Source organism: Salvelinus alpinus, chromosome 12 (genome assembly GCF_045679555.1).
Source record: "Salvelinus alpinus chromosome 12, SLU_Salpinus.1, whole genome shotgun sequence".
Classification (NCBI taxonomy): Eukaryota; Metazoa; Chordata; class Actinopteri; order Salmoniformes; family Salmonidae; genus Salvelinus; species Salvelinus alpinus.
The window spans coordinates 18,296,304-18,319,033 of NC_092097.1; the positions used below are offsets into that span (position 1 = coordinate 18,296,304).

General features: G+C 42.3%; 1 long non-coding RNA gene across 1 annotated transcript; it reads left to right on the plus strand.

Annotated features, from left to right (window-relative positions):
- Positions 1–19,802: 19,802 nt before the first annotated feature.
- LOC139535637 (uncharacterized) lies at positions 19,803–21,985 on the plus strand. Its single transcript, XR_011667169.1, has 3 exons — positions 19,803–20,055; positions 20,416–20,477; positions 21,731–21,985. It is a non-coding gene; the product is annotated as an uncharacterized lncRNA (long non-coding RNA).
- The last annotated feature ends 745 nt before the right edge of the window (positions 21,986–22,730 follow it).

Consider the following 22,730-nt stretch of genomic DNA (forward strand, 5'->3'; position numbering starts at 1 on the left):
AAACAATTTAAAGGCAATGCTACTAAATACTAATTGAGTGTATGTAAACTTCTGACCCACTGGGAATGTAATGAAAGACATAATAATTAATTCCCTCTATTATTCTGACATTTCACATTCTTAAAATAAAGTGGTGATCCTAACTGACCTAAGACAGGGAATTTTTACTAGGATTAAATGTCAGGATATGTGAAAAACAGAGTTTAAATGTATTTGGATAAGATGTATGTAAACTTCCGACTGTAAGTACAGAGCTGGTTTCAAGACAGGTCAGCAGCTAATGATACAGTCACTGTCAAAACAAGAGCTAAACCCTAAACACCATGGAGAACTCTGTGTACTGTATCTCACAATGAGTCAATGTGTGTCAACACAACATCAACACCTCATTAGAATAAAGAACTCATTGTATCTCACTGTATGACCAATAAGCTGACACATACAATGGGAGTCTCGTGGAAATTCGAACCAATAGGAAGAGATTCTGTAGATTCTTCAAACAACAACTTTATTATAAGATTTTCAAAAATGGAGCGGTTAACTTCTTATGGCTGGGGGCAGTATTGAGTAGCTTGGATGAATAAGGTGCCCAGAGTAAACTGCCTGCTACTCAGTCCCAGAAGCTAAGATATGCATGTTATTAGTAGATTTGGATAGAAAACACTTTGAAGTTTCTAAAACTGTTTGAATGATGTCTGTGAGTATAACAGAACTCATATGGCAGGCAAAATCCTGAGAAAAAATCCAACCAGAAAGTGGGAAATCTGAGGTTTGTAGGTTTTCCTATCCAATATACAGTGTTTATGTGGTCATATTGCACTTCCTAAGGCTTCCACTAGATGTCAACAGTCTTTAGAACCTTGTTTGATGCTTCGACTGTGAAGGATGAGGGAATAAGAGCTGATTGAGTCAGGGGTCTGGCATGAGCTGATCACGCGTGCTCACGTGAGAGTTAGCTGCATTCCATCGCATTTCTACAGACAAAGGAATTCTCCGGTTGAAACAGTATTGAAGATTTATGTTAAAAACATCCTAAAGATTGATTCTATACATCATTTGACATGTTTCTACGAACTGTAATGGAATTTTTTGACTTTTCGTCTGGCCGGCGTGTCATCAATTTGGAATTTGGAATTAAATAAGCAGACAAAAAGGAGGTATTTGGACATAAATTATGGACGTTATCGAACAAAACAAACAGTTATTTTGGAACTGGGATTCCTGGGAGTGCATTCTGATGAAGATCATCAAAGGTAAGTGAATATTTATAATGCTATTTCTGACTTCTGTTGACTCCACAACATGGCGGATATCTGTATGGCTTGTTTTGGTCTCTGAGCGCTGTACTCAGATTATAGCATGGTGTGCTTTTTCCGTAAAGTTTTTTTGAAATCTGACACTGCGGTTGCATTTAGGAGAAGTGTATCTAAAGTTCCATGTATAATACTTGTATCTTTTATCAATGTTTATTATGAGTATTTCTGTAAATTGATGTGGCTCTCTGCAAAATTACCAGATGTTTTGGAGGCAAAACATTACTGAACTTAACGCGCCAATGTTAACTAAGATTTTTGGATATATATATGAACTTTATCGAAAAAAAACTATACATGTATTGTGTAACATGAAGTCCTATGAGTGTCATCTGATGAAGATCATCAAAGGTTAGTGATTCCTTTTATCTCTATTTCTGCTTTTTGTGACTCCTCTCTTTGGCTGGAAAAATGGCTGTGTTTTTCTGTGACTAGGTACTGACCTAACATAATCAGATGGTGTGCTTTCGTCGTAAAGCCTTTTTGAAATCGGACCTAACAACAAGTTTATCTTTAAAATGGTGTAAAATACTTGTATGTTTGAGGAATTTTAATTCTGAGATTTCTGTTGTTTGAATTTGGCGCCCTGCACTTTCACTGGCTGTTGTCAAATCGATCCTGTTAACGGGATCTCAGCCATAAGAAGTTTTAACAATCACTCAATGGTGTAGAGTTAAGAGCCCAATGAACAGAGTTGGTCCCAGCTTTTATAGGAAGTACAACCTCTTTGGTTACGTGGCAGTTAGCATATTTGTGAAAACGGGTGGGGAACATAGTGTGTAAAAGGTGATTAGCTTGTCTGTGCAGATTAGGATAGCTGACGTTGCCACTATTCTCTGTTCCTTCGCAAGTTTCCACACAGCTGAGTTCCTGCAGATTGTGAAAACAAACTATTGGTCATCATAACACCAGCAGATGACCTCTCAGGTAGGGAGGTCAGTACATGCCAGGGGTAAGGGTTAGGTAAGGGTTAGTCAAGTGTCAGACAGCATCACCATGGCAGGTCCTTTCTGCAAGATGTCACACCACACCAGTCAGTGCATCACACTCTTACACACACAGTCAGAAGTATATGGATTTATTTCTCAAATAATCTTGTTACCATGGTTTTGCCATGAAAGTGTGCAAGCAGTGGTTGCAATCAACTAACATTAGCTCAAAACCAGCCAAACCATTGTACATATCTACTGAACACCAGCTGTCTGATATTACCTTACTAACTTCCATTTATACTCCATAATCTGCACATTCAAGTGATTGTGTAATATTTGTAAGGCCTACAGATGCATATGTAGCAGGGGTGTGCGCTAGCAGTGTTCAATTGGGGATGTCACCCGCTCTGAGAACTTGAAGTAGTGCTCTGCAAGGGCCGTGGTTTTTGTGGAGCAACAGTTAACAAAACTTTGTGGGTGACAGTTGACAATGTGTTCAGAGGGTCCCTGGTTCAAGCCCAGGTTGGGGCAAGGAGAGGAAAGGAAGAAAAACTGTTACACATAGCATAAGATCCATTGCTAAACATCAATAAACACATAACACAGATAGAAAATTCCCTCCTGATTCCGGGGATCTTTTTTTTTTGGTAGACCCTATGTTTGGGTGAGCCTGTTTGATGACCGGCCAAACTGAGCTACTTGTTTATGTCAATGACGAGACGAACTGTAAACACACACTGTGTCAACTTCACCTTTTCCACTCTGGCACTGACAGGTCTACCGTAATCATTAAACAATCCTGCACCGGAACCATAGGACAGGGATGAGGTAGCTACACCCTTGATCAGAGCTAGTAAGTGTGGACCAGAGCTAGACCAGAGCTAGTGCAGACCAGAACTAGCTCGCTACTAGCTATGCCCTGGACCAGAGCTGAACCAGAGCTTGTGCAGATCAGAGCTAGCTAGCTACTAGCTACACCCTGGACCAGAGCAAGACAAGAGCTTACTAGCTACACCCTGGACCAGAGCTGGACCAGAGCTAGATCACAGCTAGGCCAGAGTGAGCTAGCTAAGAGCTACGCCCTGGACAAGAGCAAGACCAGTGCTAAGGTCCAGGGCGAAGCTAGTAGCTAGCTCTGGTCTGCATTAGCTCTGGTCTAGCTCTCATCTCCACTAACTATCTCTGGTCCAGGACATAGCTAGTGGCTAGCTAGTAGTAGTCTGACTAGCTCTGGTAAGTCGTCATTGTAAATAAGAATTTGTTCCTAACTGACTTGCGTAGTTAAATAAAAGTTATATAATTGTTTTTTTCTTCTGTACATATCAATGTTGGTTTGGTGTTTTGTAGCTTTAAAGAGGCAAGCCACAGTTGAATCTATAACAAAGCAGTTCCCCACCTCTGTTTTGGTAAAAAGCTGAGGGATGGGCCTGGGTGGGCCAGATAGCACATATACTATACGTCTGACAATGTGTACAGGATACAAATCAAATCAAACTTTATTTGTCACATGCGCCGAATACAAAAAGTATAGACCTTACCTGTCACACCCTGGCCTTAGTTATCTTTGTTTTCTTTATTATTTTAGTTAGGTCAGGGTGTGACATGGGGGATGTATGTGTTTTTTATTGTCTAGGTGTTTTTGTATGTTTATGGGGCAGTGTTCAGTCTAGGTGTATGTATGTCTATGGTTGCCTAGATTGGTTCTCAATTAGAGACAGCTGTCTATCGTTGTCTCTGATTGGGAACCATATTTAGGCAGCCATATTCATTAGGAAGTTCGTGGGTGATTGTGTATGTCTAAGTTGCCTGTGTCTGCACTTATTGTTTGTATAGCTTTACGTTCGTCGGTTTATTGTTTTGTATAGTTTGTCAGTGTTCTTCGTTTCATTTTCGTCTTCAATAAAAGGAAGATGTATTGTTATCACGCTGCGCCTTGGTCCTCCTCTCTTCCACAATACGACGATCGTGACATTACCGTGAAATGCTTACTTACAAGCCCTTAACCAACAGTGTAGTTCAAAAAGAGTTAAGAAAATATTTACCAAATAAATTAAAGTAAAAAATTAAAATTGTAAAAAGTAACACAATAACATAACATTAACAGGGGCCTCCCGAGTGGCGCAGAGGTCTAAGGCACTAGAGATTCTGGGTTAGAGTCCAGGCTCTGTCACTGTGACCGGGAGACCCATGGGGCGGTGCACAATTGGCCCAGCGTCGTCCGGGTTAGGGGAGGGTTTAGCCAGCAGGGATGTCCTTGTCCCATTGCACACTAGCGACTCCTGTGGCGGGCCGGGCACAGTGCACGCTGACACGGTCCCCAGGTGTACGGTGTGGCTGGCTTCTGGGTTAAGTGGGAATTGTGTCAAGAACCAGTGCGGCTTTGTTGGGTTGTGTTTCGGAGGACGCACGGCTCTCGACATTCGCCTCTCCCGAGTCCGCTCGGGAGTTGCAGCGATGAGACAAGACTGTAACTAACAATTGGATGCCACGAAATTGTGGAGAAAACAGGGAATTAAAAAAAAAAAATGAAAATAACTATAACGAGGCTATACACAGGGGGTACCGGTACCAAGTCAGTGAGCGGGGGTACAGGTTAGTTGGGGTAATTTGTACATGTAGGCAGGGGTGACATGACTATGCATAGATAATAAACAGCGAGTAGCACCAATGTACAAAACAAATAGAGGGGAGGGGGGTTGAATGTAATAGTGCGGTGGCCATTTGATTCATTGTTCAGCAGTCTTATGGCTTGGGGGTAGAAGCTGTTAAGGAGCCTTTTGGTCCTAGATTTGCCGCTCCGGTACCACTTGCCGTGCGGTAGCAGAGAAAACAGTCTATGACTTGGGTGACTGGAGACTCTGACAATTTTATGGGCTTTCCTCTGACACCGCCTATTATATAGGTCCTGGATTGCAGGAAGCTTGGCCCCAGTACATGTACTGGGCTTACGCACAACCCGCTGTAGCGCCTTACAGTCAGATGCCGAGCAGTTGCCATACCAGGCGCTGATGCAACCGGGCAGGATGCTCTTGATGGTGCAGCTGTATAACTTTTTGAGGATCTGGGGACCAATGCCAAATCTTTTCAGTCTCCTGAGGGGGAAAAGGTTTTGTCGTGCCCTCTTTACGACTGTCTTGGTGTGTTTGGACCACGATAGTTCATTGGTGATGTGGACACCAAGGAACTTGAAACTCGACCCGTTCCACTACAGCCCCATTGATGTTAATGGGGGCCTGTTCGGCCTGCCTTTCCCTGTAGTCCATGATCAGCTCCTTTGTCTTGCTCACATTGGGGGAGAGGTTGTTGTTCTGGCACCACACTGCCAGTTCTCTGACCTCCTCCCTATAGGCTATCTCATCTTTGTCGGTGATCAGGCCTACCAATGTTGTATCGTCAGCAAACTTAATGATGGTGTCAGTCGTGTTTGGCCATGCAGTCGTGGGTGAACAGGGAGTACAGGGGGAGACTTAGTACACACCTGAGGGGCCCCAGTGTTGAGGATCAGCGTGGCAGATGTGTTGTTGCCTACCCTTACCACCTGAGGGCGGCCCGTCAGGAAGTCCAAGATCCAGTTGCAGATGGAGGTATTTAGTCCCAGTGCCCTTAGCTTAGTGATGAGCTTTGTGGGCACTTTGGTGTTAAACGCTGAGCTGTAGTCAATGAACAGCACTCTCACATAGGAGTTCCTTTTGTCCAGGTGGGAAAGGGCAGTGTGGAGTGCGATTGAGATTGCGTCATCTGTGGATCTGTTGGGGCGGTATGCAAATTGGAGTAGGTCTAGTTAGCTCGTCTGGTAGTTCAAAAAGTATTAAAAAAAAAAAAAAATGTGTATACAAGTAACCTATTCCAGACCGGTCTGCACGTTTTAAAATTTGAATGGTGTTTCTAGCTTAAACGGTTGAAGACTAGTTACGGTGTGAAAAGTATAATTAGTTTCAACGTTTTTTCAAGCACACTGACCAGTCTCAGTCTGGAAGTTTTAAAGTTGTTTTGGTGTTGGTAGCTTTTACGGTTTTGGCGCTACATGGTCCAGCGGAAAGGCGACTAAGAATAAGTATGAACAGTTGTGCATGGTTTTCAGCAAGCACATGTAACCCTCTCACCAAAGACTGATAGATCAGCATAGGAATAATAGTGAAAAGGACATCTCAGTAAATTAACTTGAATGATATTGACTCACCGGGAGGAAAACGAGAGGGACATTAATAGTAGATATGTAAAGGCATAGATAACTGTTTTCAAAATGTTCTCTTGTGCAATCAGAAGGAATAAACCCACACATGGAATATAATTTGACTTGAATGTATTAATAAACTAGAAAAAAATATCCTGAAGAAAATCTGGTGTGCTTGCTACACTTTAAGTGTTTTTCATGGTAATTAAAGAGGTTGTAGTGGTAGTGACGGTAGTAATACTGGTAGTAGTAGTAGTAGTAGTACTAATAGTTTCTGCAATAGTAATGGTATTGGTAGTGACTGTGGTAAATTGTAGCATAAAGCTTTATTATTTGAGTCAGTCTGTAAGCCCTGGACCTGAGCTAGATGGAAGATTAGAAGATGGCGCCGACAGACTATGGCAGCTCTGCTTCCAGCTTTGCAATTTTTGTGTTGTGTTTTTCTTAAATTATTAGCACAGAACGTTTTTTGGGTTATTACATACAGCCGAAAATAACTTTGGGATATCAGAGCGGCGGTAACTCACCAGAATTACGACCAGAAATATGATTTTCCAGAACTGGATCCTTTGGTCGTACACCCCAAGTCAACTGAACTTATTCCAGAGGCTGCTCCAAAACGGCATCGGAGGAGAAGAGGTATATATCTCCGGATATACAGTCCCCTTCCATACAGCCAGCTGGGTTCCCAGTATATTGACAGAAATAAAGAACTCTCCAGGCAGAAAAAACGCGGAGGTGTATGTTTCATGATTAACTACTCATGGTGTGATTGTGATAAAGTATTTTTGTTCACCTGCCCTAGAGTACCTCACAATTAAATGCCGACCGTATTACCTCACAAGATAATCCTCTTCGATTATAGTCACAGCCGTGTATATTACCCCTCAAGCTGATACCAAGACGGCCCTCAAAGAACTTCACTGGACTTTATGCAAACTGGAAACCACATATCCTGAGACCGAATTTATTGCAGCTGGGGATTTTAACAAAGCATATTTGAGGAAAATTAAACCGTTCTATCAACACATTGACTGCAGTACTCGCACTGCTAAAACACTCGACCACTGCTACTCCAACTTCTGGGATGCCTACAAGGCCCTCCCCCACCCTCCATTCGGCAAATCTGATCATGACTCCATTTTTCTCCTCCCTTCCTATAGGCAGAAACTCAAACAGGACGTGCCCGTGCTAAGGACTATTCAATGCAGGTCTGACATATCGGAATCCACGCTCCAAGATTGTTTTGCTTACGCGGACTGGGATACGTTCGGGGTAGCCTCCGAGAATAACATTTACGAATATACTGATACGGTGACTGAGTTTATCATGAAGTGTATAGGAGATGTTGTACCCACTGTGAATATTAAAACCTACCTTAACCAGAAACCGTAGATAGATGGCAGCATTCGCGCAAAACTGAATGCGCGAACCACCGCATTTAACCATGGCAAATTGACTGGGAATATGGCAGAATACAAACAGTGTAGTTATTCCCTCTAAGGCAATCAAGAAGGCAAAACGTCAGTATAGAGACAAAGTGGAGTCGCAATTCAACGGCTCATACACGAAATGTATGTGGCAGGGTCTACAGACAATCACGGACCACAAAAGGAAAACCAGCCAGGTCGCGGACACCGACGTCTTGCTTCCGGACAAGCTAAACACCTTCTTCGCCCACTTTGAGGATAACACAGTGCCACCAACACGGCCTGTTACCAAAGACTGTGGGCTCTCCTTCTCTGTAGCCGACATGAGTAAGTAATTTAAGCGTGTTGACCCTCGCAAGGCTGCCGGCCCAGATGGCATCCCTAGCCATGTCCTCAGACCATGCGCAGACCAGCTGGCTGGTGTGTTTACAGACATATTCAATCAATCCCTATCTCAATCTGCTGTCCCCAATTGCTTCAAGATGGCCACCATTGTTCCTGTTCCCAAGAAAGCTGACGTAACTGAACTAAATGACTATCGCCCTGTTACTACTCTCCCTTCCAGGATGGCGACAAGGATCTCCCCCACCCTACCTTTCGGCAAATCAGATCACGACTCCATTCTGCTCCTCCCTTCCTATAGGCAGGAACTCAAACAGGAAGTATCCGTGATAAAATCTATTTAACGCTGGTCTGATCTATCAGAATCCATGCTTCAAGATTGTTTTGATCACGCTGACTGGGAAATGTTCCGGGTTGCCTCTGAGAATAACATTGACGTATACAGTCGTGGCCAAAAGTTTTGAGAATGACACAAATATAGATTTTCACAAAGTTTGCTGCTTCAGTGTCTTTAGATATTTTTGTCAGATGTTACTATGGAATACTGAAGTATAATTACAAGTATTTCATAAGTGTCAAAGGCTTTTTACAATTACATGAAGTTGATGCAAAGAGTCAATATTTGCAGTGTTGACCCTTCTTTTTCAAGACCTCTGCAATCCGCCCTGGCATGCTGTCAATGAAATTCTGGGCCACATCCTGACTGATGGCAGCCCATTCTTGCATAATCAATGCTTGGAGTTTGTCAGAATTTGTGAGTTTTTGTTTGTCCACCCGCCTCTTGAGGATTGACCACAAGTTCTCAATGGGATTAAGGTCTGGGGAGTTTCCTGGCTATGGACCCAAAATATCAATGTTTTGTTCCCCGAGCCACTTAGTTATCACTTTTGCCTTATGGCAAGGTGCTCATCATGCTGGAAAAGGCATTGATCGTCACCAAACTGTTCCTGGATGGTTGGGAGAAGTTGCTCTCTGAGAATGTGTTGGTACCATTCTTTATTCATGGCTGTGTTCTTAGGCAAAATTGTGAGTGAGCCCATTCCCTTGGCTGAGAAGCAACCCCACACATGAATGGTCTAAGGATGCTTTACTGTTGGCATGACACAGGACTGATGGTAGCGCTCACCTTGTCTTCTCCGGACAAGCTTTTTTCCGGATGCCCCAAACAATCGGAAAGGGGATTCATCAGAGAAAATGACTTTACCCCAGTCCTCAGCAGTCCAATTCCTGTACCTTTTTCAGAATATCAGTCTGTCCCTGATGTTTTTCCTGGAGAGAAGTGGCTTCTTTGCTGCCCTTCTTGACACCAGGCCATCCTCCAAAAGTCTTCACCTCACTTTGCGTGCAGATGCACTCACACGTGCCTGCTCCCATTCCTGAGCAAGCTCTGTACTGGTGGTGCCCCGATCCCACAGCTGAATCAACTTTAGGAGACGGTCCTGGCGCTTGCTCGACTTTCTTTGGTTCCCTGAAGCCTTCTTCACAACAATTGAACCGCTCTCCTTGAAGTTCTTGGTGATCCGATAAATGGTTGATTTAGGTGCAATCTTACAGGCAGCAATATCCTTGCCTGTGAAGCCCTTTTTGTGCAAAGCAATGATGGCGGCACGTGTTTCCTTGCAGGTAACCGTGGTTGACAGAGGAAGACAAATGATTCCAAGCACCACCCTCCTTTTGAAGCTTCCAGTCTGTTATTCAAACTCAATCAGCATGACAGAGGGATCTCCAGCCTTGTCCTCGTCAACACTCAGACCTGTGTTAACGAGAGAATCACTGACATGATGTCAGCTGGTCCTTTTGTGGCAGGGCTGAAATGCAGTGGAAATGTTTTTATGGGATTCAGATCATTTGCATGACAAAGAGGGACTTTGCAATTAATTGCAATTCATCTGATCACTCTTTATAACATTCTGGAGTATGTGCAAATTGCCATCATACAAACTGAGGCAGCAGACTATGTGAAAATTTATATTTGTGTCATTCTCAAAATTTTTGGCCACGGCTGTACATGGACAAGGTGACTGAGTTCATCAGGAAGTGTATAGGGGATGTTGTACCCACGGTGGCTATTAAAACATACCCTAACCAAAACCGTGGACAGATTTCAGTATTAGCGCAAAACTGAAAGCGCGAACCATCGCAAGGTGACTGGAATAAGGTTTAATACAAACAGTGCAGTTATGCCCTCTGAAAGGAAATGAAAGTTGATTTGATGCAGAAACAAAGTGGAGTCGCAATTCAACGGCTCAAACACGAGACGTATGTGGCAGGGACTCCGGACAATCATCGATTACAAAGGGAAATCCAGCCACGTCGCCGACACCGACTTCTTGGTCCCAGACAAGCTAAACACCTTCTTCACCCACTTTGAAGATAACACAGTGCCATCAACGCGGCCTTCTCCCAAGGACTGTGGGCTCTCGTTCTCCGTGGCCGACGTGAGAGAGACATTTAAGCATGTTAACACTAGCAAGGCTGCCGACCCAGACAGCATGCGCAGACCAGCTGGCTGGAGTGTTTACGGACATATTCAATCTCTCCCTCTACCAGTCTGCTATCCCCACTTCCCTCAAGATGTCCACCATTGTTCCTGTAACCATGAAAGCAAAGGTAACTGAACTAAATAACTATCGCCCTGAAGCATTCACTTCTGTTGTCATGAAGTTCTTTGAGGGGCTAGTTAAGGATCATATCACCTCCACCTTACATGACACCCTAGACCCCCTTCAATTTGCATACCGCTCACAATAGATCCACAGACGATGCAATCACCATCACACTGCACACTGCCCTATTCCATCTGGACAAGAGGAATACCTACAGTGTCTTCGGAAAGTATTCAGACCCCTTGAATTTGTTCACATTTTGTTACGTTACAGCCTTATTCTAAAATTAATTTAATGGTTTTTCCCCCTCATCAATCTACACACAATATCCCATAATAACAAAGCAAAAACTGGTTTTTAGACATTTTTGGTAATTTATTAAAACAAAAAAACTGAAATATCACATTTACTTAAGTCTTCAGACCCTTCACTCAGTACTTTGTTGAAGCACCTTTAGCAGCAAATTCAGCATTAAGTCTTCTTGGGTATAACGCTACAAGCTTGGCACACCTGTATTTGGGGAGATTCTCCCATTCTTCTATGCAGATCATCTCAAGGTCTGTCAGATTGGATGGGGAGCAATGCTGCACAGCTATTTTCAGGTCTCTCCAGGGATGTTCGATCGGGTTCAAGTCCGGGCTCTGGCTGGGCCAGTCAAGGACATTCAGAGATTTGTCCCGAAGCCACTCCTGCGTTGTCTTGGCTGTGTGCTTAGGCTCGTTGTCCTGTTGGAAGGTGAACCTTCGCCCCAGTCTGAGGTCCTGAGTGCTCTGGAAGGTTTTCATCAAGTATCTCTCTGTACTTTGCTTTGCTTATCTTTGCATCGATTCTGTCAAGTTGCCCAGTCCCTGCCGCTGAAAACATGCCACCACCATACTTGATGGTGCCAAGTTTTCTCCAGACGTGATGCTTGGCATTCAGGCCAAAGAGTTCAATCTTGGTTTCATCAGATCAAAGAACTTGTTTCTCATGGTCTTAGAGTCTTTAGGTGCATTTTGGCAAACTCCAAGCGGGCTGTCATTTGCCTTTTACACTAGAGTGGCTTCCGTCTGGCCTCTCTACCATAAAGGCCTGATTGGTGGAATGCTGCAGGGATGGTTGTCGTTCTGGAAGGTTCTCCCATCTCCACAGAGGAACTCTAGAGCTCTGTCAGTGACCATCGAGTTCTTGGTCACCTCCCTGACCAAGGCCCTTCTCCCCCTATTGCTCAGTTTGGCCGGACAGCCAGCTCTAGGAAGAGTCTTTTATTATTATTATTATTATTTTTTTTTTATTAAATTATTTATTACAAAACACAAGGAAGGGGTAACATTAAAGTATTAGATGAAGGACAAACATGAAGGACAAACAATACAGCATCAGGACACTATCAAACATGTATCAGTCTTTCCGCAACAGAGCCATCCTTATGTGTGAGGGTGCGTGTGCACGATAGTGATATAAAATATATGTCATAGTTTCCTTTTTCATGATCAGAATCTTGTGAAACCCGAATCCTCCAAGATCCACCCACAGTTCCCCAATAGCTGTCCCTCAACCTTTTGAGACCCCTCCCACAGACCCCCCCCCGGAAATAAATAAATAAATAAAATTTATTTCATTCCCCACCCCCAAGAAAAAAAACAGCATTAGTTGTAAAAACACTGCCACTTAGTGTCATTCAAATGTACTTTTATTATGTTTTATTTTGACTTTTTTCCCCCTTTATCTTTTGACCATCATTCTCTCTCTCACACAGCAACTCCACTCCCACTTGTCTCCAATTCCACATACCAACCCTCAGCTTCCCTCTTCTTTCCAAACTTCTTTCATTTAAGAATGATGGAGGCCACTGTGTTCTTGGGGACCTTCAATGCTGCAGTCATTTTTTGGTACCCTTCCCCAGAACTGTGCCTCTACACAATCCTGTCTCGGAACTCTACGGACAATTCCTTCGACCTCATGGCTTGGTTTTTGCTCTGACATGCACTGTCAACTGTGGGACCTTATCTCAGGACAGGTGTGTGCCTTTCCAAATTATGTCCAGTCAATTGAATTTACCACAGGTGGACACCAATCAAGTTGTAGAAACATCTCAAGGATAATTAATGGAAACAGGATGCTCCTGAGCTCAATTTCGAGTCTCATATCAAAGGGTCTGAATACTTATGTAAACAAGTTATTTCATTTTTATTTGTAATAAATTTGCTAAAATTTCAAAAACCTGTTTTCACTTTGTCATGATGGAGTATTGTCTGTAGGTTGATGAGGATTATTTTTTTTAAATCAATTTCAGAAAAAGACTAATGTCATAAAATGTGGAAAAAGTCAAAGGGTCTGAATACTTTCCGAATGCACTGTACTTCAGTCTAAGACTGCCATCATTGTGGTAACATCAAAATGAGGGGTGTTGTACAAAACAAAGTATTCAGCGATTGGATCATCTCTAACCAATCAGAGTAGCAAAGCCAATGACGAATTTTCAAACCTCCGCTTTACCCACGTGTATTCAGGCTCTGACCCTGAAGAATGCACAGTGATGTCGAAACATTGGTTGTTTACCCAATAAATTACTGGGAGCTTGTATCTAGAGTGTGTGACTCTCTTTATTTATTTTATAGCCTACAGTTTACACACCATTAGTCATTACCTCTACCAACTTTTGGGGGTGTGCGCCAGCTCATGCTTTTTATTAGACTGGCTCTGGCCCAACCCATTGGTTTCTGGGACCAATCAGAACGTTTAGAATGTTTTTCCATTCTAGAGATCGTTGTGGAGGTACTCATGTCCAGACTCATTGAAGAAACTAAGGAAGAAACTAACGTCTGTGAGCGTGACGTTTGGCCGGAGCAAGGAGTTCAGGTAGCCAGGCCAACTGATCAGTGGTAGTCTGGATGTTTGAAAGATGTTTTGGTGTTGGTAGCTTTTACAGTTTTGGCAGTAGAGGTTCCAGAATAATAATAATGTTATGAACAGTTTCTAAAGTTGTGCTTTGCTTTTTAAGGCAGCCACATCTTTTTTTTATTCAGATATACCCTCTGTCAAAGGGCACAGGGTTACCTGTCAGGTTGAATGAGAGGTGGAAACAGGACTCAAAGACAGAATGAAGCAGTGCATTTGATTATCTCCTTAAAGCAGAACTGAACTCGAAAACCAACTCTTCTCATTGAAAACGGCATATGTGACTGGTATTAGCAAGTAGGTTCATTTTGGTCATAAAGTCAGAATTCTGTGAGATTTGAGTACAAGGCCTACTTGAGGTTTGGGCTTTGATTTCAACAATACTCACTTGCCTACTAATACGGGATAAACAGCTGCGCTCTATCCAAGCATATTGCAGAACACACAGACAGTGAGACAGACCTGCCCAGCAGCACAGCAGATCGGACTTTGTTTACTTAACACGCACATTTTATTACTTGAGAAATATTGCACCAAACACCTTTGTTAGATGTAAAATTGTGTGACTAAAACCTTCTTAAATTATCTTAGATTAATTCAGACTATTTTGAAGAAGTGATACTGGCTTTGTTCCTATAAACCCCTTTCTGTGTTTGCAAACATTGCTGCACGAGGGCAAAGCGCAAAATTGGTGGCAGAACACGGGGGAGTTTTATAGAAAAAAAGCCTCTATTTACATGTTGCATATGAGTGCATTTCACGCTACTTTTGGATTATAATTGGATTGTGACGCTCGCATGATTTTCATACTTAATATAATGTTTGTGTTGTCATTGCAAATTTACTGCATTATACTTAAAAAAACACTTACATTTCAACCAGTAAAATGTCTCTTTGGCTAGCTTTTGCTACAGCCTATATGAGCGTTAGCATTTGAGCTAACAACTGCTGCATCCAAAATAGTTATTTTGCAAAGATCACAATCAAATATAATCTTAGCGACTGTTTAAGCAAGAATCAAAACGTCCTTTTAAGCATATGAAAACCCCAAAAACGTCAATCTAGGCTATGTTGAAAGGGTGCAGATGGTGATGGCTTTCTTACTGCAGCCAGGAGTCGCTCGCATCTGTGCATGACGTTGGTGTTTCATGTACTGGAATGGGGTTATTGCTGTCTCCTGGGGGACAAACATCAGTAACTGTCACATTAAACCACACCCCCAAGATTGAAATCAAAATTTTCTTAATGAGCAACAGAAAAACACGCAGTATTGGTGTGTTCAGTCGCTCTTTAATGATGACTGCACAGGTCACAAAGAACCTCAGGTATAACTGAACCTTCCAACACCTCTATTTATTTAGGGCAGACAAACAGGCACTGAAAGGGCACTGAAAAAGGGACTTAAAGTCAAAGTCAACTTTAAGTTTTGAGTTAACCATGATCTAATTCCTAAGATAATTTATAGAAAACATATCATTTCTATCTGTAATCAACTCCTAATATGTATCGTGGGAAGAAGACAGAATGAAATAGCCTATGTGGAAACGGTTGCGTAATCTGGAAGATGTTTTTGTCTTCTCTGTGTATCTCTAAGCTGCCCTGGGGTAGGTCTTTTATGACTAACCTGGGAGATTACACCCTTTGAATCACATAACGCTTACCCAGAATGCAGAAGGGCATTGCCCTTGCTCTGCTCCACGGATCCCCCTTTTGAAGTGCTCTAATCCCTGGCAGCGGGTAACGAGTTAAAGGCGGCGCTGACCTCACTCTCAACTCTCCAAACTATTGTCAGAGAGACGTCAGAGACCCTCATCCACAACATCAGGCCCAGAATAGCTAAGTATGGCACGCTGGAAAAATACTGTGAAGCTGATACAACAGAGTTGACTATGAACCAAGAAGAAAATATGGGGAGAAAAATTCACACCAACTGCAAGATTGTTTGTAGCTCAATTGGTAGAGCATGGCACTTGCAACGCCAGGGTAGTGGGTTCAAATCCTGGGACCACCAGTATGGAAAATGCATGCGTGCATGACTGTAAGTTGCTGTTGATAAAGGTGTCTGCTATGGCTTTATTTTAAGACTATTCAACTTCTGTGCATATGATGTTTGATATGTCTTATTCTCTTCTGACTGAACAAAAAGGCAACAGAAAATACTTAGTGTTTCACAATACAGTGAGAACAGCCATTTTATAAACATGTAAAACTTGGCATGACATTTATCCAAAAGCAAGGAACACTAAGGACCAGTATTAGCGGGATGACGGAGGTTGTGGCAGGAGGCAGGAGAAGACAGGAGAACCTGCTAAAGTGAACAGCCAGCCCCAGAGAGACGGATTCTTTAGCTGAGAGCGATTAGTACTAGACCAATAGAAGACATTGTGTCTCTTTCCTCATGGCTTTAAAGCCCAAAAAATTTAGGGAGTCTGTTGCCTCGCTGGGAAAACAGCTAAGTCAATAACCAGTAATGAGATCTTATTTACCCAGCTGGTGGTGAAATGTTAAGACGCCCAGGGACCCAAAGTCATCCAACTGGGCTCGAGGCCCACAGCTAAAACCACATTCTAACCCTGTGCATATTTGTCTGTGAAATTTTCACACAATTATGTAAACAAGCATGCTGTATTGTTCTTTTGGACTGTGACGCAAAGAGAGAGAGAGCGATATAGGGGAGAGGGGGGAGATAGAGAGAGGGAGAGAGAGGGGAGAGAGAGGGGGGGGGGGGGGAGTGGAGAGTGAGAAACAGTGAAGGAAAAGGGGGGGTAGGGTAGGGCTTGCAATTGCCAAGGACCTCATGAAACAATATTATCACAATACTTATGTGCCAATTCGATATGTATTGGGATTCTCACGATTCTATATGTATTGGGATTCCATACTGTGATTTTATTACAAATCGATGTTCTAAACATATTACTGCTGCAGAGGGACAAGAGAGAGCCCTGAGAAAATGAGTTTTGATCAGACATGGAAATAAAAGTGCAAAAAAAATAATTGCCTCCCTATTTAAGGAGGAGATGGAGTACAAACTATGAAGGAAAAATACTGGAATTTCGGTGCAGGCATATCAAACTAGTGCAGAAATAATATTGCGATATTGTCAAAACAATAGTGAGTAGGTAGAGTGGGTAAAATGAGAGAAAAGTGCTTACTTCATTAAGGCAGCAGTGTAAAAATCACAACCCATTTTGAATGGAGAATGCAGGTCTCATTGTAGCCCTTTCAAATGATGCCCACCTGACCCAGATTGCGATTTATAATGGACTGTTTTTGGATTCCGTAAACCACAACAGTAATTGTGTGATGGCGGGGATTCAGGGCTGTGTTCCAAACAAAATAACGACAAACTTTGTGTGCTTGTTCTAGTTCCTCAATGGCACAACTAGGAGAGCTCAAAAAGCCCCTTACTAGCTAGGTTTCTATCCAATTGTCGACAGATTTTCATGTGAAAGTTCTCAAATCTGTATCAAGACAATATGCGCATTTTCCCACCGGAGATGTATTTCCATCAAATTGACTTGTTGTGGATAAAAGACTGTGCATGATGATTGTGCACGTAAAAATAACTTTTGCGGATAAATTCCCATGTACCGAATAAAAAAATAAGTTAAATGGGTTTTCATTGCATTTTAACTTTTACTTGGTACTCATCCCGGATCCGGGAGCACCCCCCACAGTAAAAAAGCTGACTAGCATAGCCTAGCATAGCGTCACAAGTAAATACAAGCATCTAAATATCATTAAATCACAAGTCCAAGACACCAGATGAAAGATACAGATCTTGTGAATCCAGCCATCATTTCTGATTTTTAAAATGTTTTACAGGGAAGACACAATATGTAAATCTATTAGCTAACCACGATAGCAAAAGACACAACTTTCTTTTCTCCACCATGGGCAGCTATCACAATTTCGACTAAATAAAGATATATATAGCCACTAACCAAGAAACAACTTCATAAGATGACAGTCTGATAACATATTTATGGTATAGGATAAGTTTTTTTAGAAAAATTTGCATTTTTCAGGTATAAATCACATTTCTACATTGCAGCTGCAATCTGAAATAGCGTTGGAAGCAGCCGGAATAATTACAGAGACCGACGTCAATTACCAAAATACTCATCCTAAAACATTTCTGAAAAATACACAGCATACAGCAATCGAAAGACACAGATCTTGTGAATCCAGACAATATTTCAGATTTTCTAAGTGTTTTACAGGGAAGACACAATATGTAAATCTATTAGCTAACCACGATAGCAAAGGACACAACTTTTTTTCTCCACCATTTTTTTCCTGCATCAGTAGCTATCACTAATTCGACTAAATAAAGATATATATAGCCACTAACCAAGAAACAACTTCATAAGATGACAGTCTGATAACATATTTATGGTATAGGATATGTTTTTTTAGAAATATTTGCATTTTTCAGGAATAAGTCACAGTTGTACATTGCAGCTGCAATCTGAAATAGCGTTGGAAGCAGCCGGAATAATTACAGAGACCGACGTCAATTACCAAAATACTCATCCTAAAACATTTCTGAAAAATACACAGCCTACAGCAATCGAAAGACACAGATCTTGTGAATCCAGACAATATTTCAGATTTTCTAAGTGTTTTACAGCGAAAACACAATATATCGTTATATTAGCATACCACATGAGCTAACATCACCCCAGCATTAAATCAAGGCAAAGGGGGCGATAACGTTATCGCCACCAAAATATATTAATTTTTTCACTAACCTTCTCAGAATCCTTCAGATGACAGTCCTGTAACATCATATTACACAATGCATATAGAGTTTGTTCAAAAATGTGCATATTTAGCATCACAAATCTTGGTTATGCAATGTAATCTGTCAAAACATGGCATGCATTCGGGCCGGCGCCATCTTGGAAAGGCACCTATGATTACGATTATTTATCGATTAGATTGACTAAAAAAATACAGGTTGGACAGCTAATGAAAGATGCATTGGTTATTAATGCAACCGCTGATTTAGATTTTTAAAATTTACGTTACTAGACATACATTGTGAGTTACAGCCAGACTAGTGCCGCAAAAAATGGCTGACAACTGCGTTTACATTTTTCCACATAAATACGGAATAAAATCATAAATAACTCTTACTTTTGGACGAGCTTCCATCAGTATCTTGGGCAATGTGTCCTTTGTCCAAAAGTATCGTTGCTTTGTTGTAAAACGACCTCCTCAACTTCAGAACTAGCAGCTAACGATAGCTACACGGCACACACATGCCCAAATCGTCAAACGCAATACTAAGGAAATTCAGAAAAATAGCAATATACTCGCATAAACTGATATAAATCGGTTTCAAATAACTTCGTTATGATGTTTCTAACACCTATATCGAACTAAATCACAGACGGATAGATCTTTGATCAATAACGAGAGCTTTTGAGCATGCGATTCTGATGTCCTCCCTTGCGTCCTGGCGAGCGTCAAAAGGAAGGGTCATCTCACTCCATTCCCTTTTATAAACTCTGACAAACACGTAGAGACACCATTCCACTTCTCATTGGTTACTGACATCCAGGGGAAGGCGGGTGCAGTTCATGTCAAGCCATAGAGCACACACAGAGTTTTCAACTGATCCGAGATCAGAGACTATTTTTCAGACCTTCGCATGTCCTGTCATGAGTTTCGCTGTAGAAAGAGTTCTGGTTCACCCACAGACATAATTCAAACGGTTTTAGAAACTAGAGATTGTTTTCTATCCAATAGTAATAATAATATGCATATTGTACGAGCAAGAATTGAGTATGAGGCAGTTTAATTTGGAGACGATAAATGCTAACGTTGAAACAGCACCCCCTATATTGAGAAAAGGTTGATGGTTTTGTCACAACAAATGTTGCGTTATGGATGACTGTGTTATCTCGCTCTCCGTAGCCGATGTGAGTAAGACCGCAGCTGGGCCAGACATTTAGGAGGCCAGACAGATTCGCGGGGCCAGACAGATTACCAGGACACGTACTCAGAGTATACTGTGACGGCCCTGAATTTGTCTGAACCGTCTGTGCTTCTCTTTCCAATAGGGCGCTTCCCCTTTAATTCCCAATTAAATAGCCAGCATCAGCTGCGCAAAAGAGGGTTGTGATGGTGGTGCGAATGAGGAGTGTTCAACCCTCAGTTCCGAAGCTTCTTTACTCCGTTTTTTTTGTTGTATTTAAAAGTGAGCTTTGTAGCCTTGTCTCAAGTTTAACCAGGATCGGATCCACTCATGTTTTCCTTTGGACTACACATCTCAGTTGGTCTCCGCTGTTTCGTTGTGGCCTTTCTCAGCAGGAGATCTGTTGGCGGATTGGATTTCCTGACAGACCACAACTTTTGTTGCATACGGTATTTCATTTGTTTGAGTGTGATTTATACCGTGCTGATTTGTGGTCAGTTGTAGTTAAAGACTACTGAGATTTGATACTTTTATGGTTGTGTGGTTAAAGAGTTTGATATTGTGAGTGTATGATTGAGACTGGGTTTATGCTACACTCCTTTACCGGGCTGGACTCTTAGGCCCGACGTACAGAAGTTTTCTTGAGGAACCAAAGCTCATTGTTTGATTTATTATGTGTGTGATGATTTATGTTGGTAATACAACCCACACAAAAGAACAGTTTTGAAGTTATTGTCAATGTTTTAAAGGTTTCTGAAAAGTGTATTTCTATACTGCCTTTCTTAACTGAGTCCTTTGTATTGGTGTAGACTTGATGGACCAGACAGGACTCATTCCCTCAAACAAAAAGGAGACATCAATATTTTCTCTGGTAGGCACAACCTACCTGGCACCCTTACAAACAATAACCTCAAGTCAAAACTGTTACAATGCGCTGAGCAGCTGGCAAGTCCTGTGTGACTCAGTTGGTAGAGCATGGCACTTACAACTCCAGGGTTGTGGGGTTGATTCTCATGGGGGACCAGTACGAACAGATATGAAAATGTTTTACTCACTACTGTAAGTCAATTGTATTTTATTTAACTAGGCAAGCCAGTTAAGAACAAATTTGTATTTTACAATGACGGCCTACCCCAGACGACACTGGGACAATTGTGCACCGCCCTATGGGACTCCCAACTAAAGCCTGGAATTGAACCAGGGTCTGTAGTGACACCTCTAGCACTGAAATACAGTGCCTTAGACTGCTGCGCCACTCGGGAGCCTGTGTGGTCAAGCTGGATAAGTGCATCTGTTTAAATGACTAAAATGAATGTGTCTTGAAAACCACTCCCTGACCCAGTCTGTAATACCTACATGTTTCAAGCAGACCACCATAGTCCCTGTGCCCAAGAACGTGAAGGTAACCCATCTAAATGACTATCGCCCGTAGCACTCACATTTGTAGTCATGAAATGCTTTGATAGGCTGGTCATGGCTCACATCATCATCATCCTAGACACACTGGACTCACCCATTAACATACCACAACAGATCCACAGATGATGCAATCTCTATTACACTCCACACTGCCCTCTCCCTCCTGGACAAAAGGAACATCTATGTGAGAATGCTTTTCATTGACTACAGCTCAGTAATCAATACCATAGTGCCCTCCAACCTCATCACTAAGTTCAGGACCCTGGGACTGAACACCTTCCACTGCAACTGACTCTTGGACTTCCTGTCGGGCTGCTCCCAAAAACACCTTCTACCCCCAAGCCATGAGACTGCTGATGAATAGTTATTTAAATAGTTAACCACAGACCTTTTTTTCCCACAAACTTTTTGACTCATCTCATATGTGGTTGCTACTTTTTTAGCTATCCTAAGTCACTTTATCCCTAGTTAGTATGTACATACTGTATCTACCTCAATTAACTTGTACCCCTGCACATCGACTCAATACTTGTACCCAGTGTATATAGTCAAGTTATCGTTACTCATTGTATTTATTACTCATGTTATTTTCTATTATTTCTCAAATTCTTGACGGTCTAACTGTTGTCTTCAAAGTGTGCACAGTTCCTAAGTAATTTCAATGCACTTTTAGGACTGTCAAGTCTACTCCCACTCCCCCTCCAGGTGAATCTGATGAGGCGATGGTGCGAGTAACGATGGTGACAGGTGTGCATAATAATGAGCAGCCTGGTGACCTCGAGCGCCGGAGAGGGAGTATACCTGACAGTAACCTCTCCCTGATGTGTGGCTCCAGGCGCAGGACTCCGACCAGAGGGATGGTCCTGGGGGCCGGTCGCTTCTGCTGAGGCACAGGAACCCCGGTTGCGACACCCGGACCTGACATCACCTACCCTAATAAATAAACAGTCCCTGATGCTTCCCTTTGGTCAGGAGTTATTCTGTAACGTGTATGCTGGGAGTCGGGAAGCAAGTTTAGGGAGCGTAGTTAATAAATACATTAACATAGAACAAAACAAGAAACACGGATAGCGTACAGCCATGAACACTGGAACAGAAACAATAACGCCTAGAGAAAGAACCAAAGGCAGTGACGTGTGTGTGTATATATAGGAAAGGTAATCAGGCAGGTGATGGAGTCTGGTGAGGTGCTGGTGAGGTGCTGGTGCACGTAACGATGGTGACAGGTGTGCGTAATAATGAGCAGCCTGTTGACCTCGAGCGCTGGAGAGGGAGTATACGTGACATGTATTTGTCATGTTATTTCATTACCAGATCATGTTGTGAATAAGCCCACTAGGCTATGTAATTTGTCATTATCTCCAGAATAATTAATAGGAGTAGCATTGGGTGTTGTGCAATGGTTCATCCAAAACAATTGTGCACAGTAGACTCGGAGTCCAATCCGAGGCACAAAAACATATGAAAACATTAACTCAGTACCTTAGTGATTTCTCTGTTAAATCTAACGAGACCCTGCTATAAATCAAGCAGACAACAACAGATGATCAACATCAATTCACCAGGGATATTACATCCAAAGTGGATCCAGGCACAACTGTCTTCAGGCTACACGAATGAGACACCAAAATATTCTTGACATTCCTCTCGAATACCTTTTTTCCAGAATTCGGGCTGTTGCATGGCATGCACTATCACAACAGCT